The sequence below is a fragment of the Psammomys obesus genome, unplaced genomic scaffold (genome assembly GCF_907164565.1).
Source record: "Psammomys obesus unplaced genomic scaffold, mPsaObe1.curated_primary_1811, whole genome shotgun sequence".
NCBI classification, from domain to species: domain Eukaryota; kingdom Metazoa; phylum Chordata; class Mammalia; order Rodentia; family Muridae; genus Psammomys; species Psammomys obesus.
Genome location: NW_026594428.1, coordinates 3,556,073 through 3,576,202, shown reverse-complemented (window position 1 = coordinate 3,576,202; position 20,130 = coordinate 3,556,073).

The following is a 20,130-nucleotide window of genomic DNA, read 5'->3' as shown; positions in this document are numbered from 1 at the left end:
AACATGACAGGGAACTTTATTATTTGTTTGGTTTTTTTTTTTGTTTACTTACTTACTGGCACTGCTGTTTCAACCCAAGGCCTCACTAATGCTAGGTAAATTTGTGCCAACTAAGCTATATCAAAACCCATGAAATACTATGTACAAGGAGAGCTATAAAATATCTTTCTGTATATATAACTTATCAAATTACAGGTAACAAGAATAGGAAGAATAAACACATTTAAATACCTCACCCCCTGTATTCTGCAATTCTTATTTCAATAATTGACCAAATATGGGTCATATACGTGTTTGCACAAACACTGATATTGAATCTCCTCATAGAATATACACATAAAACAAGATACAATAAGAGGCTGAATATGTATGAATCTGCCCTTCAAACTGTTAAACAAAGAGGGCTGAATAGTCATTCTCATACATATGAAGAAGCTAAGAAACAGCAGCATGATACTAATGCACAAACGTTATAGTAGACTAAGAATCATAAATGTATTTTTCAAAAGCCGATAATGGTTATTATACCCAATGAATATTGGATGATAGCCACAGGTTTCCATCGTAAAGCCTTTACCTGACGAAAAAAGAAAAATGAAAAAGTATTTGACAATCCAAAAGTCTCTATAAAATACTACACAGAATACAATTAGGGAAGGAAATACAAAATTTATATATGCTAAGAAAAAGTAACATATTATCAAGATAATCTGAACATATTAATATCAATGGCATGAAGGAGAGAAATAAACAACTGTGTGGAGTAACATGAATGTCATTAGTGAATATGCTAGACATAAAATAAAACTGAATGATTATGTTCTTCACATAAAGAAGATAATACAAGACGAAAAATCAACAAAGAATGATTAAACAATTAATTTGATATCACCAAAAAAGAATACATATACAATTTATTTCAGAAACCTACTAAAAGAAATAAATATGTCTATAAAATGAATTTTTAATCCTTTTATAAAATGTTGCAGTTAGTGGAGACTATAAAACCTGGGAAGTTTAAACATAGCAAGATGGGCAAAGGTCAGAATAAAGTCAGTGTACAAAGAGCCAAAGAGAGTTCTAAAAGTCATAGTCGAATTGGTGTCAAAACACATTACATATTGTGTTTTGTATCAGTGAAATAAAGAAGGGCATGATAAATATTATTGGCTAGTGGTTATGAGTGTTTTCACACTAAATAATGCAAAATCAAAATATTTATAACAAACACAGTGGGAAATGATGATACAAACAAAAAATAAAACTCAGAAAAGTTGACTTGCTTCTAACTTTATAACAGGCAAAATAAAAAAAACCAGAGAAGACTGTTAATGTGTATATTTAAAAAAAGGTGATTACAAATCTCAATAACATAGATATTATTTCTATTAATTCATCAATTATAAGAATACATATAACTTTGTCACAATACTGGAAAACTTCATTAAATGTTAGAAATGTCATAAATACTCCCCACGTAAAACCAGTTCTTTTGTATATTAATAATAAATAAATACTGGGCCAACAAGATGGCTTATAGGAAAGAGTTTACTGTGCATGCTTACATATAGAATTGAAATACATGGATCCGAATATTCCATAAAATTAGGATATTTAATGTTTCATAAAGAGAAATAGTCATAATAAGGACAGAGTTTACAGTTGGAAGAATTGTGGAAAAAATATACACTATGTAACAATTAAACCACAATGTTTTCAAATATCTCAGGCTTGTTGTTAATATTTATCAGACGATATGTTGATTTTTTTCAATTTTATTAAATAGAATGAAAGAAGTGAGTTTTTATGAGAAACTATTTTATGATATACAGTCAACTATGCTTCTTCTTGGAGTGGGAACAGATGAATTGCCAATTATGTTTCTTGTCATAAAATCAGAACAAATCACAATCTGGATAGCAGAACTGCCATTATGTACTATAATGAGAAATTTCTTCAATAAATAAATTATATTATATAATTGAATACCAAAAGTAGAATAGTCATTAATGTCCAAAACTCATGAAATTTTCATTTTTAAAAAAGTTATCCCTATTTTTAACCCTATTCTAGAATTAACGGTGTTTACAGTCTAAAGCTGCCTATCAAAATATTACCAAATGAGGACTCTGTAATTAATAATATTTTTTTAGTTGCTGTAAAGTTATTATTTTGAAAATAGTGGCTTGAATTCATCAAATGAATATATCTATGTGATGTCAAAATACATGATTGTGAGCAGGATTGTTTGCAATTTAATAAATGAAACACTGTGATGTCTTAATAAATATTTGTATAATGAAAGAGTAATTATAATCTACTTTCATGACTTAGACATGAATGTCTTCCAAGGGGCTCATCTGTTGAAGGTTTTCTAGTACTACTGAGAGGCAATTAAAGCAAGATGTTACTAATGTAGATTAATGCATTCTGATTAGACTAACGGGATTTGGGGACTTATTGAAGAAAACAAACCATTGGGAGCATATTTTTCAGTATATCATGACCCTGATCTTTGCTTCTGGCCATCAGAATATACATATAAGGGAAATAATACAATATTTGTCTTATGTATATAGTTATTTGACTTAACAGCTTTATTTTGTCTGAAGACATATGATTATCTTTTCTTTTAAATGTCTAAACAGTTCTCAATTGTTTACCTAAACTTTACTCATATTTCAATGGTCATGGAAATTGAAATCTCTTATTTACATATTGACTTCATTTCATTCTGCCATTCTAGAAAACTGGGGTTACTGAGTCATATACAAGATCCACTTTTGATTGTTTGAAGAAACTCCATCTTGCTTTTTATAATGATTGTGTTATCTTACATTTCTTCAAAGAGCACATTTGATTTTGTTTGATCTATATCTTCATCAGCTGTAAGGATATTCTGTGTTTTGATAGTATTGCATGGTTAGATTATTAGATTATTATTTTAGATTATTAGATTATTGTTTTCATTTCTGTAACAATAATGAGAATGCATATGTAATTACAACAACCTTTACATTTTTTTTTTTTTTTGGAAAACTTATTTGTCTTTGTATTAGGTATATTTCTCAGTGATGTGATAAAATAGCTGACATAAGCATCTTGATGAAGGAAAGATACTGCCCAGTATGGAGATGAAGTCACGACAGCAGGGGTTTAAGGCAACTAACTACATTTCATCCATAGAAAGACAGCAGAGAAAGAAACACTGTTGTTCAACTTCATTTCTTCCATTCTTTAGTTGGGGACTCAAATCAATGAAATGGTACCAATAACAGTTATCTTGGAAATTCCATGTCGGTTTAGTATTCTAAAAAACCCCATGGAGGCATGTTCATATGTTTGCTTGCTAGATTATTACTGATCCTGTCAAGCAAAAGAACTTGATAAATCATCACAAATCTGGTCCTAGTCACCTTAACACACAACTCACACCTCAAGTTACAACTTTACATTTTTTGTCACGACTGGCTCATGGACACCACTTAATGCAGAAATACATGCACTTGAACTTCAGAAATCCACAAAGTATTTCACAGTCTGAACAATTATAAAAGTCTTTTTTTTTTTTACATTTTTTTTAATTTTATTTTTCTTTTTAGTTACATTTTGTTAACTCTGTGTCCTAGCTGTATCCCGCTCCCTCATTCCCTCCCCAACCCCACACTCCCTCCCTGGTCTCCTCCCTGCCCCTTTCCAAGTCCACTGATAGGGGAGGACCTCCTCCTCTTTCATCTGACCCTGTTTTATCAGGTATCTTCAGGGCTGGCTGCAAAGTCCTCCTCTGTGGCCTAACAGACTGCTCCTTCCCTGGGGGTTGGGGGCGGGTCAAACAGCCTGCCCTTGAGATCCTGTTAGAAATAGTCCATGTTTCCCTTACTTTGGAAAACTACTTGGTTACTGAGCTACCACGGGCCACATCCGAGCAGAAGTTCTAGGTTATATCCATAGATGGTCCTTGGTTGAGTGTCAGTCTCAGAAAAGACCCTGTGCCCAGATATATTTGGTCCTTGTAGAGCTCCTATCCTTTCCATATCATACTAACTTCCCTTCTTTCATATGATTCCCTGCACTCTGCCGAGGGTTTGGTTATGAGTCTTAGTGTCTGCTTTGAAACATTGCTAGGTAGAGTCTTTCAGATGCCTTTTGTGGTAGACTCCTGTCATAAGTTCAATGCACATCCCATTTGTCTTTCTAAATGAGGATTAATCACCTTCTCTTGTGTCCACTTTCTTGATTATCTTCTTTAGGTGTGTAGATTTCATTATGTTTATCATATCTTGTAGGTCTATATAAGCGAGTATATACCAAGTTTGTCTTTCTCCTTCTGGGATACTTCACTCAGAATGATCTTTTCTAGATCCCACCACTTGCCTGCAAATTTCATGATTTCCTCCTTTTTGATTGCTGAGTAGTATTCCATTGTGTAAAAATACCACAATTTCTGTATCCATTCCTCCGTTGATGGACATCTGGGTTGTTTCCAAGTTCTGGCTATTAGAAATAAAGCTGCTATGAACATGGTTGAACAAATGTCCTTGTTGTGTACTTGAGCAAATTTTGGGTATATACCTAGGAGTGGTATAGCTGGGTCTTGAGGTAGCACTACTCCTAGTTGTCTGAGAAAGCGCCAGATTGACTTCCAGAGTGGTTGAACCAGTTTACATTCCCACCAGCAATGGAGGAGGGTTCCCTTTTCTCCACAACCTCTCCAGCATGTGCTATCACTTGAGTTTTTCATCTTGGCCATTCTGATGGGTGTAAGGTGAAATCTCAGGGTCGTTTTGATTTGCATTTCCCTAATGGCTAATGAGGTTGAGCATTTCTTTAAGTGTTTCTCTGCCATTCGATGTTCCTCTTTCGAGAATTCTCTGTTTAGCTCTGTTCCCCATTTTTTAATTGGATTACTTGGTTTGTTGCTTTTCTGCTTCTTTAGTTCTTTATATATACTGGATATTAGCCCTCTGTCAGATAAAGGGTTGGTGAAGATTCTTTCCCAATCTGTAGGCTGTCTATTTGTTTTGATGACAGTGTCTTTTGCTTTACAGAAGCTTTTCAGTTTCATGAGGTCCCATTTATTGATTGTTGCTCTTAGAGCCTGTGCTGTTGGTGTTCTGTTCAGGAAGTTGTGTCCTGTGCCAATGAGTTCTAGGGTGTTTCCCAATCAGTTTTTCCAACTGATTTAGAGTATCTGGTTTTATGTTGAGGTCCTTGATCCACTTGGACTTTAGTTTTGTGCAGGGTGATAAATATGGATCTATTTTCATTTTTCTGCATGTAGATATCCAGTTGGTCCAGCACCATTTGTTGAAGATGCTGTCTTTTTTCCATTGAATGGATTTGGCTTCTTTGTCAAATATTGAGTATTCATAGGTGTGTGGGTTTATTTCTGGGTCTTCTATGCGATTCCATTGATCCTCCTTTCTGTTTCTATGCCAATACCATGCAGTTTTTATTACTGTTGCCCTGTAGTACAGCTTGAGATCGGGAATGGAGATACCTCCAGATGATCTGTTGTTGTACAGGATCGTTTTGGAGATTCTGGGTGTTTTGTTTCTCCATATGAAGCTGAGAATCTTTTTTTCAAGGTCTATAAAGAATTGAGTTGGTATTTTGATGGGAATTGCATTGAATCTGTAGATTGCTTTTGGCAGGATGGCCATTTTCACAATGTTAATCCTACCAATCCATGAGCACGGGAGATCTTTCCATCTTCTGAGATCTTCTTTAATTTCTTTCTTCAGAGACTTGAAGTTTTTCTCAAACAGGTCTTTCACTTGCTTGGTTAGAGTCACACCAAGGTACTTTATGTTATTAGTGGCTATTGTGAAGGGTGTTGTTTCCCTAATTTCTTTCTCAGCCTTTTTGTCTTTGGTATACAAGAGGGCTTCTGATTTTTTTGAGTTGATTTTGTATTCTGCCACTTTGCTGAAGGTGTTTATCAGCTGAAGAAGTTCTCTGGTTGAATCTTGGGGTCGCTCATGTATACTATCATATCATCTGCAAATAGTGACACTTTGACCTCTTTCTTTCCGATTTGTATCCCCTTGATCTCCTTTAGTTGTCTTATTGCTCTGGCTAGGACTTCAAGTACAATGTTAAAGAGATATGGAGAGAGTGGGCAGCCTTGTCTTGTCCCTGATTTCAGTGGGATTGATTTAAGTTTCTCTCCATTGAGTTTGATGTTGGCTATAGGCTTGCTGTATATTGCCTTTACTATCTTTAGGTATGTGCCTTGTATCCCTGGTCTCTCCAAGACTTTAAACATAAATGGGTGTTGGACTTTGTCAAATGCTTTTTCAGCATCTAAGGAGATGATCATGTGGTTTTTCTCCTTCATTTTGTTTATGTGGTGGATTACATTGATGGATTTCTCTATGTTGAACCACCCTTGCATGCCTGGGATGAAGCCTACTTGGTCGTGGTGGATGATATCTTTGATGTGTTCTTGGATTCGGTTTGCAAGTATTTTATTGAGTATTTTTGCATCAATGTTCATAAGAGAGATAGGTCTGAAGTTCTCTTTTTTGGTTGGATCTTTGCGTGGTTTAGGTATCAAAGTGACTAAAGTCTTAAGACCAATGTCTTGTTTCAAAATAGTTTTCCACTCCAAAATGGAAGGAAAGAGTAGCAAGAAATCAGACCACAGCAAAAGTAAAACCTGTGAGGAAAGCACAGAAACCCGAAGTTCCATGTCATACAGTAGAGCAGGCTCTTGATAGAATCATATATGATCCCATGAACTAGACTAGCCCTGACCCTTCAGCTATTCCTCCTCTGTTTTAGCACAGAACTTTGTATATTTCTCAGTGAATGCTCTGTAGTTCTGGCATCCCCATCATGCTGGGGTTTGTTTTTCAGCTAATCCTTACCTTCTCCCCTTATTGTGGTGGCTTCTCTAAGCCTCCTTGACATTACTCATACACTGTCACACATTTTCTGTCATATACTCCAAGATTCTATGACTTCTTTAACCATGTTTCTTTTATGTGCAAAAATAATACCACCAAGGCACTTCTGCCACAAACCACTAAATATTAGTCATGTTTCAAACACTGTAAAACTTGTCTATAGTGAAGGAATTAAAAACTCTTTATTATTACCACCTTATAAAATCATTATGCAATATTTTAACATCTCCACACTCAACAACCTTTCTCTACACTAAGTCCTGTAGCATCCTGAGAATTTAAATGACTAAAATACCCTGACACATCAACTTTTGCTTTTATTTATTGTGAGCCTGTCATTTATAATAGTCAGTCATAAATGACCATGAAGTTAACCCCCAGCTGATGTGGGAAAGTCACAATCACCTACATTAGTTTTAAAACTAAGTGAACTTTCTATGCAGGTATGCTCGACAGCTGGCTTGGTATCCATTTCATAAAAGAAATCACCTTCCTGAGCTATTTTCACCTTGTACCTCTATTTCTTTATAAGTACTAAGGTCATTCTTTATTTCCAAGGAATGGAGCAGGCCACCCATTTAAAATATAATGCATGGTCTTTTTGTTCACACCCTTGAGAAACATTTCCCTAGGTGGCTGTGTTTGAACAAGAGGACCTATCAGTGGCACTTTGAGGCTTAGGTTTTCTCCTTTTAGCTTTTCATAAAACTGAACCTTCCTTGGATGAAGACTTGGCCCCTGGCCACCTTTCCTATTTTACCAGTGCCGAACATGAAGTGTATTTTTAATGACACCAATATCTTTAAAAATTACACCTGTTTTGGTTCATGCTTTGTCTGTGGCCTTAAAACTGCAAATATTTTTTTTCCTTTATATTTTTATGTCTTTTAAAATTTTTAGAAATATTTTTTATAACTTATGCTTCTTTTATTCTCTATCATCTTAGACCTGGATGAGAGTATGAGACACTTACCAAACCATTCTCTAGATGCTGACCTTTCCTTGATTTTCTACACCAAACACAGTAGACATTACCCCTTAATTCATCCTCATTCAAGTTCTCATGGCATGGGTGAATTCTAGAATTCACTCTAGAATATATATAAAAGGGTTTGCCTCTAGATCATTTCCTGGAATAACCATATTTTCTTAAAATCTCACAGTCCAGACCTCTACTGCCTATGTTTCCTCCAGAATTCTGGACTTTCAAACTCAAATAAGATTGTTCCATTAAATTCCATGTATAGCTTTCTATGACTTTTGTCACACATCACTGTGAACTTTTCCTCATTTCTTCTTCCAACTAATTTCAAAGTCTCAAGACCTAGACAGTCAGTTTCTCAGGGGATGGAATGGTTAAAGAGATGGCAGGGGAGGAATTGATAGGGTAAGTATGTTAAAAACACGTTGTATGAAATCTCAAATAATTAACGAAATTATTGCTGAAAATGTAAATCTAAATAAAAATGTATTACCCTTCAAGAACTTATAGATGTGTGATCTTAAACTTATTTGAAACACTACGTAATTGTCAAATTTCCATAATATGTATGTATGAATGGATTATCACATTTCTGGTAATATCAAAAAATAAATTTTCTTTTCTTTATAAGAATCTCCATCTGCTTGGGTTAACATTTGCATAATTAATGAAAAAGTTACCTTCAGACCTTATAAACTAGCTTTTGAAGAGGAGATTGTCCCCAAACGAGTTAACAGAAGGTTCTAGCGGCATATTATCAGAGCTTTTGGGTTAGGAGGGCACATGTAGACGGTTTCATGCACAAGCATCAGCTCCAGTCGTTATGGGTATAAACTACAGATGCCTCAGTTTTGTAGATTGTGAGAGTCTGTAGAGATCATATGGCTTTTTTAATCTTTTTTGGCAAGTGATTGTGAGTTATTTTTTTCCAAGGGTAAGTCCTCTTTCAAGCACTGTTTCCGGGTACCCAGAATAAGTTTCTATCATGAGTCCTGGACTCCGGAGCTCTTAAAACTGTTGTGAGTTCAGGAAACTTGATTTTTATTTATTGGCAGGGAATTTAGATTGTGAGCAAAAGTTGGGTCTGGAACCTTGGGATGTATCCAATTAGCTTGTTCTAAGACTCCAAACAACTGTAGCAGGGTAGATCACGAGAATTGCTGTGATAAAAAATAATCTTGGATTCTATAAGTGGAATATAATAAATATTTGTTCACCCAGGCTGTCATGACGCACAAACTTCACAGTAACCATTGTTAAAAATGATGTTTTGCTGTTCTTCAGCATCCTAGCTTTGGGTTCAAGGCAGAGTAACAGGAAGATCCCAAGAATAGGGAGCTTGCTATGACTCATGCTACCGTGAATGAGGTGACCAAATACATGGTCAAAGACTAAATCTGAGGAGTACGGTGCAGTAATTATTTGTACTTGTTGGTGTGGTTAGATAACCCAAACATAGTTCTTTTTCCTGGGAGAAGAGATCATTTCAGCTTCATCACATAGGGCATTCCTGCATAGAGTAGCAAAAGCTTTGATCCAAGGAAATAGGCAGCAACTAAACTCTCAGACAAGAACTTGAGAATGAAAAGCTGTAGGAAGTGGATTTTTATGTCATCTTGGCCCCACCTTTTATACCTATTATGTTTAGCCACTATTATCATTATAGAGTCAATATTAACACTACTTTTAAAGATGCTAGGATAATTGGAATGTTGTGTTACCAAGTTACTCGAAGTGAAAATACCCTTAGTCTGGTCATTCATAGGTCTGGAGAACTTATGCTTATGCCTGTGGCTCAGATTTCAAATGGTAGAGTTCATAGCAGCTTAGGCTATAAGAGCATGGAAGATGGGCAAAACACAGGTACATGGACTTAAGGCGTGTCTCAGGCCCTGTTATGTCCATTAATGTAGACAGTGGAAAAGGCATCAGGTGTCCGTGAATTTGATGGGAGCTGCAGAGGTACATCTCTTCCCCACTTTTCCCCCATCCCTTCAAATGCAAAATGGTTATGTGTTGTGGATATAAACAGATTATTTGCCTCATGTGGGCTTTGAGAGGAGCTCTTTTCCAGCTACAGATAGTTTAAATCTGAGCACGGTGGAGAGAGAATAAATGCTCAAAGTGTGTAGAAGCTAGGAGAAAGTACAATGCTGCTCCTGCTTCCACCTTGCTGCTCCCGGTTCCTTTTGTGAGACAAGAAGTTGGAGATCTCCTGAAATAATGATTGGACTGGCTCCGAGGAATTTAACAATCCTAACCAGCAGGAAGCAGCTAAGAGAACTATGCCCTCTCTCCCACTACCCCTTTCTCTTTCCTACCTGGTTTTGGGGTTTTAGAAGGGATTGGGGTGGAATACGGCAAAAAAGATAAGAAACATAAATAAAAGAGTTTTTTTAGGTATGATTACAGACATGAATGTGTATAATGAATTAAATATTATATATATTAATTAAATGCAGGAAACTAACACAGCAGCCATTTTATTTAACCAGCTAGTTTCCCAGTTATTGATACAGACAGACAATTTTTTTCATTATTTTATTTATGTATATGAGTGTGCTCTCTGCATGTACATCTGCAGAAGAGGGCATGAGTTCTCAGTATAGGTGGTTGTGAGCCACCATGTGGTTGCTGGGAATTGAACTCAGGACCTCTGGAAGAACAGGCAGAGCTCTTAATCACTAAGCCATCTCTCCAGCCCACAGACAGACTATTAATAAGTTGTAGGCACTATGTTGGACATATTCTGAACTCTCCTAATCTTACTACTCTTAAAACTTACATAAAGGCCAATATTTGCCAATCTGATGACTCCTGATCAGCTTCTGCTCCATTGCTCTGCCTTAATGAAGCACTTTCCCTGAAATTATACTCCTCAGCCATCTGTCTAGTCACTGAGCTCCTTCCTTCTTCTTGACCACCACTATTTGTGATACCTGAGACCCCAAGCTCAGTAACCTAAACCCTGCCTACCTCTGTTCTGCCCAGTTATGCGTATGTTTCAGGGTCTTTTTTAGACAATCAGGGATAACTGAGGAACATTTCTAACATCCTGTGGCTATAGGAGATGGTTAAACAGTAATAACAATGTTCATGGCGGTGTGTTAACCAAATCTCAGGCCACTGAAATCAGCATCTGAAAGCACAGTATACAAGACCATCTTCCAACATGAATGTTTGAGCAGTAGAAAATATATATATATTTTCCTTTGTGCTTCAGCCATTTTTATCTCTATGTTTAATAGGATATATCTTATTTCTGGCCTATACTATGGTAGTCTCTGTGAATTTAATTGATCTATAGTTGTTCTGTTGTTTTGCTGTTGTTTTTCTTTTGTGGAGTATAGGAGGTTTAGATACTTTAGTTAGCCTTGTTGCTTATTTTATTATTTTATTGTGTATTTCCACATGTTCTGATAAGTGATTGTTTCATGAATATATTGTTTTTTCATTACTTTTATAGATTATAAATACATATTTGAATGTTATTTGTATTTTTCTTCATTGGTATACAAAAGACAGAAGCCTGTATGTTCTTTATCCAAGTCAAATTCTTTATTTCATGTTGTTTTTTGGAGTTAGCTACTTAGACGATTGTTCAGTTTATTTCATTTTCCAGTAACATAACACACATATGGATGATTTTTCATACTTTGCACATGCATCTGTTTAAGAAAGGTAATTTATCCAAAAGTCACATATCAGTTGTTTGTGGTGATTTGCTATTTTAAATAATAATACAATGAATGATCTTGTTTGTAAGTGACTTCAAATTTTGAAAATAATAACATTGCTACTTCAAAAGAAAACAAATGTGAACTTTTGATAAGTAGTCTTGTATAATTTGCAGAGTAGCATGTGGTTTAACAATGTATAAATATGCCCATGAATCACTTGTTTGTATACTTGACAAGAGTACATTATAAAACTTCTAGATTTTTTTATAACTTTCATATAATAAATGTATTATGTCACTTCATAACTTATGCCAAAATTCTACATTAATATATTTATATGAATTTTTCTTATTTTTATATGTAGGTTTGGCATTTCATATTCATATCACTTGTTCATTTGTTTTCTTTTATTTTTGCATTATTTTCCAGATCAATTTTATAAGATATTTATAAATTTGAAAATTTCCTACTTTTAAATAATGTATAATTTTGTTCAACAGGGTTTCATCTGCATTTGTGATTACCATATGGTCTGTTTGAGCTACAGTGTTTAATATAATCAACTTCATCTTCATTAGTATTACTGGATGTTGAATATTTATTATATACATTTCCTTGCATGTACATCATTAATAATTCACTTTCCACTTATACTTGATGATTTGATTTCCATACATATGTATATTTAATCTCTTACAAACCTGCAACATATGTTGAAGTAAAGTTAATGAGCTGATTGATGTTTTCCATTAATCCCATGTATTTGGTCAGCTCAATTCCAATTACTTTGCTAAGACATTTCTTTTTTCACTGATTCAAGACTTATGCATATTAATTTATTCTACATAATATTTGTCTAAACTGAGGTTTTATTGATTTATTTAAAAGCTTGTTGGAGTAGGCTCTTAAACATCACATTTTGGTCTTTCTAACTGCAATGGTGAACCGTTCTTTAAAATGCAATCAATAATCAGTTTCTCTATTTGAAACATTAAATTGACACCTGAAAGCAAGTTAGATTTAATTTAGTGTATAGGGAAATTCTATAAATTTTGTGTTGGGACTACTTGTTTAAAAATGTGGAATGTCCCTCAATTACATATGTCTTAAAATTAGATAATACTAATTTAATTAATTAAATATAAAATATTAATAAATATTTAAAATAAATTGTGAAAAAATATTTTAATGTAAATTGGAGGTAATGTTTTGAACAAGAACAAAATATTAATAATTATAGAACACACAAAAAATTGATAAAATGTAGATAACCAAAATAAGACTGTAGATATTCTAGGATCAAATAAACAAGACAGAAGAGTTGATAGTTTATAGTGAGAGGACCAGGCCTGACCCTTCCCACAAAACTCATCAGTTCCAGGAACTAGGCCATAGGTCACCAGTTCCAGGAATAAGAAAACCATAAAATTCCCTATCCGAGGAATAGCCAAGAGGTAACCACAAGCATGGGAAGGTAGCTCATCTCAGGGTGGAGTATCTGTGCTAGGCAGCCCACCAACCTGACATTCCTGAGGTCTATAAAGAGTTCACTTAACGTTAGTTATGTTAGTTAGCCAATCACTTTGTAACAAGCTTGCCATTACTAAATGTTCCACTTTCATACCCAGTAGTGTATCTGGTAAGCTGGAAATTCCAATAGAAACCCTGCCATGCAGCTGCTTGGACTCTCCTCTCTGATCTACTGTGTTGGGGATGTGGTAGCTGAACATTCTACACCTTGGCCCATAGGCAGAAAAATGAATGCCATACCAGGCCTCACTTGAGCATGTGAGACCACAAAGCCCACCCCTACAACGACACACTTCCTCTAACAAGGCCACATCCCCAAATAGTTTCACTCCCTATGGGCCAAGTGTTCAAATACATGAGTCTATTGGGGCTATTATTACTTAAATTACCACATTCCACTCCCTGGCCACCGTAAGCTTGTAGCCTTATCATAATAAAGAACTGCATTGAGTCCAACTTCCAAAGTCCCCACAGTCTATATCAATCTCAACATCATCATAATGTTAGACTTCATTCAGTATAACTTTAAAATTCCCCATTATCTATACCTGTCTCAACATTGTTTTAAAGTCCAAAGACCAAAGTTTCTTCTATGGCTCATGCAATCCCTTAACTGGAACTGAAAAAGCAGATCACATACTTCTAACATACAGTGGAACAGGATATACATTACCATTCCAGAAAGAGAGGAAAGAGAACACAGTAAGGAAGTGCTGGATCAAAGCAAGATTGACCAGTTGGGTAAACTCCAAACTCTGCATCTCCTTGTCTGATGCCAAAATGCTCTTCAGATCTCCAATTTCTATTGTTGACTGCAACATACTTCTTTCTCTTGGGCTTTTTCCACTTTCGGTTAGCACCTTCCCTTGGCAAGTATCCCATGTCTCTGGCATCTTCAACATCTTGAGGTCTCCAAGGCAATTCAGGTTCACTTTCACAGCAGCACACAACAGCCTTTGTAGGCCTCTGTGCAGGGGACCCCTGCCATCCACCTGCCTCAGTGGCTTTCCTTAGGCACACTGGGAGAATCCATGTATTCCATTTCTTATATCCTTTACTCTAAAGTCAGAACCACGTGGCTGAAACTGTCAAGTTCTGCGGCTTGCTAGGGCTAGAACATGATCTTCTCCTTCAATTACATCTTGACCAGCTTTCTGTTTTCAATGCTTACCTTCACAACCTTGGCTTCCCTGGAACTGGATCTGTAGACCAAGCTGTTTTTAAAAACCAAGATCTTCCTCAAACCCCTTCTGCAAATTCTACTGGTGTGTTCCACCATAACCTGCCCTACAATTTTCTTTAATTACTTTTCACACTTTGGAGGTTTATCTGGATAGGGTCTTGCCCTAAGATCACTATCCCCTTTATTCCATTTAATACCAGACTTTTGTTTTTGTTGTTTTGTTTTAGATCTGTTTATTTCCATGAACACAGGACTGAGTTCCAATTCCAGTGCCCGGTACCTCTTTCTCCTCTAATTTCATATTTTGTATTTTTTTTTCTTGTTCAGAGTGCTCATTTTCATTATAGATCATCATAAGAGTGAACACTAATAAGTACATAGCAGAGTCAGATTTCCTCTACCAAAGCAATTAATCCAAAACTTCAGTTTAGCCTCAGTCAGACACTCCAGAGAAGGGCAGAAAGCAGACACATTAGTCTCCACAATGTCCCAAGAACAGGCTCTTAATACATTTTGAAGAGAATCTTATGTAAGTTATAATAATGCCACTCCATGTAACCCAAGCATTCAAACACATGAGTCTATAGGGGGCATTCCTATTTAAACCACCACACACAGTATGAATGATGTATCAGGTAACACTGTTCAAATCTTCAACTTCTTTCAACTATGTTGATTGCAACTCTACAGCTCTCCTTGGCAAGTAACTCATAATTCTGGCATTTCCAACATCTTTCTGTCTCCAGCAAACTTCATGCTTCATCCTCACAGGATCACCAGCCAACGGTGGCAACTACCCACAATGAGCTGGACCATTTGCCATAAATCACTAATAAGACTACCCTCTACAGGCTTGCCTATAGCCAGATATTATGGAGGAATTTCCTTAAATGAAATTTCCTCCTTTCAGGTGATTTAGCTGTTTATTTTTTTTTAAAGTTTTATTTATTTTCTCTCACAGTTTATTCATTAAATATCCCGATTGAAGCTCCCTCCCTCAACTCCTCCCAGTCTTACCCTTTCTCACTCTTCCCCCATCCCCTTCCCCTAGTCCACTGAAAGGGGGAGTTTTTCACCATTATCATCTGTCCATAGCTTGTTAAATCTCATTAGAATTGCCTGGACCTACTTCCTCTGTGGCCTGGTAAAGGCCCCCAGGGGCTAGTGATCAAAGAGCAGGCAAGAGAGTTCATATCAGAGACAGCCCCTGCTGCTCTCATTTAAAGATCAATATGAAAGGGGAGGAGGCCCTCCCCAATCAGTGGACTTGGAAAGGGGCAGAAAGAAGATGAGGGAGGGAGGGTGGGATTGGGAGGGAATGAGGGAGCGGGATACAGCTGGGATACAGAGTTAATAAAATGTATCTAATAATAGAAAAATGAATAAAAAAATAAAAATTAAATAAAAGACCTCTTTATTTTTATTTTTTTTTGTAGCAATTTATTTTTTATTTATTTTTTTTGTTAATTACACTTTATTCATTTTGTATCCCCCCATAAGCCCCTCCCTCCTCCCCTCCCGATCCCACCCTCCCTCCCCTTTCTGCATGCATGCCACTCCCCAAGTCCACTGATAGGGGAGGTTCTCCTCTTCTTTCTGATCTTAGTCTATCAGTTCTCATCAAAAGTGGCTGCATTGTCCTCTACTGTGGCCTGATAAGGCTGCTCCCCCCTCAGGGGGAAGTGATCAATGAACAGGCCAATCAGATTATGTCAGAGGCAGTCCCTCTTCCCATTACTATGTAACCCACTTGGACACTGAACTGCCATGGGCTACACCTGTGCAGGGGTTCCAGGTCATCTCCACAAATAGTCCTTGGTTGGAGTATGAGTCTCTGGGAAGTTCCCTGTATTCAAATTATCTTGTTCTGTTGCTCTCCTTGTGGAGTTCCCATCCCCTCCAGCTAAAAGATCTCCTTACTTTTCATTGCTGAGTAATACTCCATTGTGTAGATGTACCACAATTTCTGCATCCATTCTTCAGTTGAGGGGCATCTGGGTTGTTTCCAGCTTCTGGCTATTACAAATGAAGCTGCTACAAACATGGTTGAGCAAATGTCCTTATTGTGTACTTGAGCCTCTTTTGGATATATGCCTAGGAGTGGTATGGCTGGATCTTGAGAAAGCGCTAATCCTAGTTGTCTGAGAAAGTGCCAGATTGCTTTCCAGAGTGGTTGTACAAGTTTACATTCCCACGAGCAGTGGAGAAGGGTTCCCCTTTCTCCACAACCTCTCCATCATGTCTTGTCACTTGAGTTTTTCATCTTAGCCATCCTGATGGGTGTAAGTTGAAGTCTCAGGGTTGTTTTGATTTGCATTTCCCAAATGGCTAATGAGGCTGAGCATTTCTTTAAGTGTCTCTCTGCCATTCGATATTCCTCTACAGAGAAGTCTCTGTTTAGCTCTGTTCCCCATTTTTAAATTGGATTACTTGGTTTGCTGTTTTTCAGCTTCTTTAGTTCTTTATATATACTGGATATTAGTCCTCTGTTGGGTTGGTGAAGATTCTTTCTCAATCTGTAAGCAGTCGTTTTGTTTTGATGATGGTGTCCTTTGATTTACAGAAGCTTTTCAGTTTCATGAGATCGGGAGGGCAGAAGGGAGGGGCTTATGGGGGGATACAAAGTGAATAAAGTGCAATTAATAATAAAAAATTAAAAAAAAGAAAAAAAATTAAAATTAATAAATAAATAAAGATCAACATGGAGACAGAGCTGCCAATGGGGCATATCTGAGCAGAGAGAAAGAAGTATGTTACAGTCAACAATCAAAGAATTTGGAAATATGAAGGACATTTTGATATCAGACAAGGAGATGTCAGAGTTTGGAGTTGCCCAACTGGTCACTCTTGCTTTGGTCCTCTCCATGTATGGTCTTCCACTGGTGCATTTGTCTCTACAGAACCCAACAGGATTGAAACCAATGCTGAGACTCATGGCCAAACTTTGGGAAGAGCACAGGGAGTCTTACTGAATAAGAGAAGGGTGGGTTGTACCAGTTTACATTTCCACCAGCAGTGGAGGAGGGTTCCCCTTTCTCCAGCATGTGTTGTCACTTGAAAGTTTTGATCTTGGCCATTCTGATGGGTGTAGGGTGAAATCTCAGGGTTGTTTTAATTTGCATTTCCCTGATGGCTAATGAGGTTGAACATTTCTTTAAGTGTTTTCTCTGCCATTCTATATTCCTCTACAGAGAATTCTCTGTTTAGCTCTGTTCCCCATTTTTTAATTGGATTACTTGATTTGTTGCTTTTCAATTTCTTTAGTTCTTTATATATACTGGATATTAGCCTTCTGTCAGATAGAGGTACAACCACCCTGGAAATCAATCTGGCGCTTTCTCAGACAACTAGGAATAGCGCTTCCTCAAGATCCAGCCATACCACTCCTAGGCATATATCCAAAAGAGGCTCAAGTACACAATAAGGACATTTGCTCAACCATGTTTGTAGCAGCTTTATTTGAAATAGCCAGAAGCTGGATACAACCCAGATGCCCCTCAACTGAAGAATGGATGCAGAAATTGTGGTACATCTACACAATGGAGTATTACTCAGCAATGAAAAACAAGGAAATCATGAAATTTGTAGGTAAATGGTGGGACCTGGAAAGGATCATCCTGAGGGAGCTATCCCAGAAGCAGAAAGACACACATGGTATATACTCTCTCATATAGACATATAATATGGGATAAACCTACTAAAATCTGTACACCTAAAGAAACTGATCAAGAGAGAGGACTCTTGCTAAAATGCTCAATTCCTATCCAGAAAGGCAAAGAGGCTGGACATCAGAAGAAGGAGAAAACAGGAAACAAGTTAGGAGCCTCCCACAGAGGGCCTCTGAAAGGCTCTTCCCTGCAGACTATCAAAGCAGATGTTGAGACTCTTGGCCAAACTTTGGGAAGAATGCAGAGAATCTTATGAAAGAAGTGGGAAATAATAGTTAGATCTGGAGAGGACAGGAAGTCCACAAGGAGAGCAGCAGAACCAAAAAATATGAGCACAGGGGTCTTTCCTGAGACTGATACTCCAACCAAGTACCAGGCATGGAGATAACCTAGAACCCCTGCACAAATGTAGCCCATGGCAGTTCAGTGTCCAAGTGGGTTCCATAGTAATAGGAACAGGGACTGCTTCTGACATGAACTGAAGGGCCTGCTCTTTGATCACCTAAACCTGAGGGGAGAGCAGCCTTACCAGGCCACAGAGGAAGACAATGCAGCTACTCCTGATGAGACCTAACAGACTAGGATCAGAAGGAAGAAAAAGAACCCCTCCCCTACCAGTGGTCTTGGTAGGGGCATGTGTGAAGAAGGGGGAGGAAGGGAGGACTTGGGAGGGGAGGAGGGAGGGAACTAGAGAGGGGATACAAAGTAAATAAAGTGTAATTAAAAATTAAAAAAGAGAGGGGTGGAGATGTAGAGAGGACAGTAGTTCCACAAGAGGCCCAACAATGCTAAAGGATTTTAGCTGGTTTTATCTTGACATAAAACTCCTTTTCTTCTCATGCTTCTTTCCTCCTCAAACTGTAGATTTTGAATTTTTCCTTGTTCAGCTTGCTTCTTTTCATTGTAGATATGCATAAAAGTGAGAAATAATAACAATGCCATTAATCCTAAACTTCTCAAGTTAGCCTCAGGAAGATGTTTAGGACAAGGGCAAAAGCAGCCACACTTTTTTGCCAAAATATCACAAGAATTGTTAGTAGGCCACTTGCTAATTTCCCCCTGAAACTGACTGAGCTGGGCCTTTACAGTTCAAATCATCCTCAGCATTGTCTTCTATGCTCCTAGTAAGAAGGTCCATTACTCCCTGCATAAAGCACTCAACTGTTTTTCTGCTTCAAAAGTCCCAAGTCTTGCATAGTCCTCCAATAAAGAGCATGCAGTCAGGCCTGTCACATGAATACTACATTCTTTATACCAACTTCCCCCATAGTTACTGTACTATTGAAATGAAGTGACACCAGAGTGCAACAGCTATACACTTATCTGGTGCTTGCTAACAGTTTTATAGGTTTAGTCCATTATCCTGAGGGTGAGGAGGATTACAGTACAAGGGCAGTCACAGTGCTGGAGAAGCATCTGAGAGTTCTACAACCTGATCCATATGCAGCAGAAAAATAGAGAAAGGGGAGGAGGATGGAGGGAGGAAGGGAGAGAGGAGAAAAAAGAAGACAGAAAGAGACAAAGAAACTGGGCCTAACAATGGCTTATAAAACCTCAAATTCACCCCCAACCACATACATCTTCCAACAAGGCCACACATCCTAATCCTCAAATATATGACTCTATGGGAGCTATGTTTGTTCAAACAAATATAAAAGTCTTTCCTGAGACTGATACTCCAACCAAGGACTATGCCTAGAGATAACCTAAGACCCATGCACAGATGTAGCCCATGGCAGTTCAGTATCCAAGTAGGTTCCACTGTGATAGGAACAGGGACTGTCTCTGACATGAACTGATTGGCCTGCTCTTTAATTACCTCCCCCTGAGGGGGAAGCAACATTACCAGGCCACAGAAGAAGACAATGCAGCCACTCCTGATGAGACCTAATTGACTAGGATCAGAAGGAAGGAAAAGAAGTCCTCCCCTATCAGTGGACTTGGGGAGAGGCATGCAGGCAGAGGGTGGAAGAAGGGAGGGGTTGGGACAGGAGGAGGGAGAGAACCACAGGGGGATACAAAGTAAATAAAGTGTAATTATTAAAGAAAAAAAAAGAAACATAAAAAAAAAATCTGGCCACTGAGATACTGAGACTCATAGCCAAACTTTGGGCAGAGTACAGGAAACCTTATGGAAGAAGAGGGAAACAGGAAGACCTGAAGGGGACAGGATCTC